At 37.8% G+C, this 5,848-nt stretch overlaps 1 pseudogene; it reads right to left on the minus strand.

Moving 5' to 3' along the window:
• Positions 1–5,474: 5,474 nt before the first annotated feature.
• LOC111882507 (small nucleolar RNA R71) lies at positions 5,475–5,572 on the minus strand (annotated as a pseudogene).
• Between the last annotated feature and the right edge of the window lie 276 nt (positions 5,573–5,848).

Consider the following 5,848-nt stretch of genomic DNA (forward strand, 5'->3'; position numbering starts at 1 on the left):
CTTATACTTGATATCGCTTCTACTTCACTTATACTCGATACGCTCCTACTTCACTTGTTGTCGTTTCTACCTCGTGATACGCTTGTACTTGTTAGACGCTCCTACTTCACTTGTTAGTTGCTTCTACTTCACTTATTGACGCCTCTACTTGAAGAACCACTCCTGCTTGTTAAACACTCACACATAGTTAGACGTATGCATGTGCTTGTATAGATGCATATAAATAATGATTGAAAGACTTAGGAAGGCTCGTCCGCCCTTTTCCTTTTCTTCGTTGAGATGTGGTCTGGTGGGATCGGATGGTCGTCCGAAGGTCGTTTGATTCATTAGTTATATATTATGTATACGAGTATAGACATATAGGTTTACTCTAGTCAGTTCAGTTATGAGTCTCTACCTCTAGTTCAACACTAATATTGGAAACACACTACCCACTATTTGGGATGCATCTTCGGGACACGGCCTTCTCCGTCGTCTAGTTGGTAACCAGAGTCTCTTGTAGGGAGAGCGGACATTGTGTGTATAGATCTATACGGGATTGACACCCCCGCACCCTGACTGCTAGCTACAGTCCACGGCCTACCAAGCCAAGGGGTGACAAATGTCATATTTTATATAGATGCTTGCAGGGCGTCAGGTACTCTAGTGTCGGTTAGTATGGTTACGAGTATCCCAGGTTACCTTATAATTCATGGCTTAAAGGTAACGGTATTTCACCAACAATTTACACTGTATGTTGGAAACCCACTCTCAGAGTCACACTGTTTTTAGACCTTGCTAGCTGTATCTTTCATTTGATACTGTTTGCGGTCTGTATTCTCTGTTTTAGACCTTACTAGCTGTATCTTTCATTTGATACTGTCTGGGGTCTGTATCCTCTGTTTTTAGATCATACTAGCTGTACTTTTCATTTGGTACCATCTGGGGTCTATGTCCCTCTTTGTTTGACTGAGCCAGGCATACCGTTCATTCGATACTCTCCTAGAGTCTATGATTCTTTTGCCTTAGTCAGCAGTCCTCACTGCTGAGGCATATGTTATTTTCCCTTATATTCTCCGACTTTCTTAAAAAGAAAATCCCGTATTTTGATAATGAAAGTGTTTAAGTTAAAATTACTTTTTACCACATAACTCTGACCAGTCTTGGTAGAAGACTGCTTTTTAATTAGAAAATATAGGATTTTCTGGAAAGCACTCTATTTCACTGTACACTTGAAAACTACTACTTATATAAAGTTATTTGTATAACATGTAACTAAATGCTTATGAACTCACCAGCATTTGTAAAAATGCTGATACTCGGTTTTCAAATAACTTGTATTCTCAGGTCAGCATTAGACAGGTACAACTCAGGAGCTTTTGATGAAGATAGCTTAGTACCAAGATGCATTATATTACCACTTGTATTACTTTGATGTTCTATGTAATGTAAACCATGTAAAACTATTACTATTAATGCAATGTTTTGTTGTACTTTGATTACTATAATGCATGTGTTGTGATACTTGACATGACGTCATCCACCCCAGAACGTTTCCACCGTTCCGGTTTTGGGGTGTGACAAAATATAGGTGGTGGAGTTTGTGGCGGTGATCAGAGAGTTTGAGCTTACCTTTCGATTCGACAGTTATGAGGTGAGTTATCCTCACTATACTCAAGGGTCTAAGGCAACATGTGCAGTGAGTATTCCATCCCAAGGATGATTGGACTCATAGTATGTGGGCATTCCAACCTATTGGTTGTGGGCATGCAGTATTCCATCCCGAGGATGATTGGACCCATAGTATGTTGGTATTCCAACCAGATGGTTGAGGGCCTGGGGTATTCCAACCCGATGGTTGACTGGATCCATAGTATGTTGTTTACGATTATATGTGTATTATTTTGTGTATGTTTATTATGGGGGGACTCACCAAGCTCTCAGGCTTACAGTTTCAGTTTATTGTTTCAGGTACATCAGGGGACCGCGGCAAGGCAATGACGTGATCGTACCGCTCCTCACTTTTTATGACTTTGTTTCTGGAGACTCTGATATAGATTATTTTGAAAATGAATTTGTAATGAATGTTGGTTTTTATAAGTTTTACAAAGTTTAAATTTGGCATGGTTTTTATATGTTTTAAAAAGTTTAAATTTGGCATGGTTTTTTATGGATGTTGCATACAATGGCAAGTCAAGACACATTAGGCATATACACATTATAATAAGAGACTTGGTGAAGAATGGAATCGTGTCCATTAGTTAGATAAAGTCAAAGGAAAAAAATTGTTGATCCATTGAAAAAAGGCCTTAGTAGAGAGCAAGTTCTCTTCACTTCGAGTCATGACCTGGCGGAAACTTAACCTTGGAACATTGGAGATCCCATGGTCAAGGATTAGTGGGACAACTAGTCGGGGAAGACTCAAAGTAGCACTAACACAAAGGTAGGCTCACTCCTATGATATTTGATAAGTCTATTTTATGAATGTACTAAATTGTCATAAATCTGTTGAATTGATGTATAATTGTCCAAGAATGGCCCTACTTTGATGAGTTATTGGACTTCATATTCAGGTCAATATATTTTACTAAAAGTGGGCGGAGCCTGCATGTAAAACGGATTGCTAAAGGAATGAAGAAACATTGTTGTGAAAATTGACCATGGTTCAATGTTTTTGTCAGATCTCAAGGTTTGGAGCTCTGATTGACATGAGTAAAGACGTTCTGGAAACTAGACAAGATTTTCTACAACTTTCGTGTTTTGTGTTTCTGCTAGTTATGTTGTTTTGACCACCAAAACTTGCACATAAGATGAAGAACGCCTTCAGGCGTCTAAGACGTCCCCTAGGACGTCCAAGTCAAACGGTCAACATCTGCTCAAATTTAGGATCAGAAAAGAAAGTGAAGGGCCATTCAACATCCCACATGGCGTCTAAAAAATCTCTAGGATGTCCCGGCGTTTTAGGGGCGTCCCGTGTTGGAACGGTTTGTTTCAAAAAGTTTAGAAATCAAGGAAGGACGTCCTATAACGCGTCTAAGATGTCCACTAAGACGTCAGGCGTTTTTGGCCAAATTTTAGTGTATTTCAAGGACAACAGAAGGCATGCAAAGAGGTACAAAGAACGCTTTGGCGTTATACACGACGTCTAAGACGTCTCCTAGGACATCTAATGTCGCATATCGCCCGATTTCACTCTTTTCTGCCAAATAATACAAATAGGGACTTATGCATTCATTTTTTGGGTTACCACCTATGATTTTCAGAGTTTTTACTGCATTTTTGAGGCTTCTAAAACCCTTGGAAACAGTTGGAAACACAAATCCATTCTTTTTCAATCCGGATTCAAGGCAAGATTCGATTCAATTCATGATCAAGCAACATTTGAAAATCATTCAACCGATGATTCTCATCAATTCTAGTAATTTTCAGAAATGATTACTTCCTCCCAAGGTTTATTTGTTTTGTACTTTGGTAATCATTAGGATACATTTGTTTGGTGATTCTAAGTTTGATTATGAATTCTATTATGCATTTTATTTATTTCATCCAAGTTAGTGTTTTTATGAACTCAATGGAAGGCTAAATCATTAGGGTTACTTCCGGGGATGTTTAGGACTTTTTGATGAACACACTTGATTATTACACTTTCTAGTTAATTTCAATTGTTGTTTTATGCTTCATGTGATGATCTTTTGTAATGATAATTGAAATTGGGTTGTATTAATTGTTTGATGTCATAATTAAGATAGTATATTGTCAATTCATCATTTGTTCCAAGTTCAATTAGTTTAGGAATAAAGACAAGTGATTGAATCAACATATATTATTCCAACTTATTATATTGAATCTTAATGCAGTAATAGGTAGTTGTAAGACATTTTATTGCTAGTTCACTAATTGTTCCTAATCCATTTAGACATAAATGAGTAAGAAAACTAGTTGAATGAACATCTAGTGTGCCCAAAACTTTGTGTTACAAGTTAATAAACCCCAATTGCATCTAAGTAATTGAATTAGGATTCTAGGGAAGAAAGTGCGTGAATCTAAACTGTCTGTAACTGAATCGGGAGTACTCTACTTTTCACATTGAGATTTTTGTTTTAATTAATAAATTTCTAAGCTTTTTATTTGATCATTGATTTAATATTTTTCGTGACAATTGCCAATAATATATTTTTGTTGACTATTTTTACACAAAGTTTGACCACAAACTCCTCGTGGATTCGACCCCGACTTACGCCATCTACTTAGGTTAGTTGGTCAAATTTTGATTGATACAACGACATTGATCAAAATTTGGCGCCGTTGCCGGGGAGATTATGCGCTTGAACTATTGTGTTTAAGTAGTCATAGTCTTTTACTTTCATTTTCAATTCTCGTTTGTAGTTCACGTTTGTTTTATTTGTGTTGTGGAGGCACACCGGTGCATGAATACCAGACATAGTGGACACTCTTCACCACTTGCATTTGATCCGGAAATCGAATGAACAAGTCGCTCAAATTGGGTCTCCAGAAGGAACATCAGCACTATGAGTGTAGATAACGTTGTCGTAGAAGATGTGGTCGAGGGGCATAAGGATGCAGCCAACAATCCTCCACCACTAGTTGCACCACCAGCTCCTCAATTCCCAAACAACAACAATGAAAACAATGGGAATAACAATAATGTCGATGCACCAATCATCCAACCGGTACAACCACAACCGAATAGAAACAATCGTGGCCAAAATGATGGAAATGGAGGAAATTGGGCATAAAATATGGGAGGCAATGTAAGAAACCACAACGGTGGCGATGTTAGAAATCAGAACCAAAATCCTAGAAATGTTGGTCGTCAATTCGGTAATGGTGGTAATAAAGGTAACGAGGATGACTTGGATTTTGATGATGGAAGTGACAATGGAATTGGTTGGAATCAGAACCACAACGGTGGTAATAGGCGGAATCAAGGAAATCGGGGTGGAAACGGAAATTACAACAACTGGAACAACCAAAATTTCCACAATGGTGGCAATAATGACTACAATGATGGGTTCAAAATCAAGGCTTTGGGAATCAATACCGAAGGAATCCAAATGGTAGATTCAACAATGCAAATGGAGGATACTACAACAAAGGTAATCAATTCCCTCATCTTTACTTCCCACAACCTAATAGACAATATGTGGTGTCTCATTTTTAGCCAGGAGAGTATGATGATGCTTCACCTCTTTGCGGAAGGAAATGAGCACCATGTGGAAGTAAGGTCATAACTAATTAGTGTCTTACCCGTCTTTAGAGGCCATAAAATTGATGATCCATAAAATCACCTCTATGAGTTCTTTATAAATGCTAACGCGAATACTTCGCGAGGAACTAATAGAGATTCCTTTAGACTTCACTTATTTCCGTTCACTTTAAAAGAAAAAGCTAAGAATTGGTTCAGTTCTCTTGCCCCCCATAGTATTAATACTTGGGATCAATTAAAACCCAATGAAGAATTTCATGATGCATTTGAACGCAATGAAGATTTTGCATAAAAACCCAATGAAGAATTTCATGATGCATTTGAACGCCTCAAGGAATTGTTGTGTTCATGTCCACATCATGAATTTCCCCGTTGGCAATTTGTACGTTTCTTTTATGATGGAGTTGACACTGCCAATCAAACTATGATTAATGCCTCGTCTGGTGGCATTATCATGATGCAAGATAGTGAAGACGCTTGGCAATTCTTGGAGCAGTTGAGTCATGGTTCAAAAACCAATAACTCAGCTAAGAAACAGACACCCCAGTTTCATCTGCTACATCAGTTAGACTAGACAAAAACTGGAAAAATGAAGTCAAATCTGATATTAATTCTTTAAATAAAAAATTTGAGTTACTACTC

The sequence above is a fragment of the Lactuca sativa genome, chromosome 1 (genome assembly GCF_002870075.4).
Source record: "Lactuca sativa cultivar Salinas chromosome 1, Lsat_Salinas_v11, whole genome shotgun sequence".
Taxonomy (NCBI): Eukaryota; Viridiplantae; Streptophyta; class Magnoliopsida; order Asterales; family Asteraceae; genus Lactuca; species Lactuca sativa.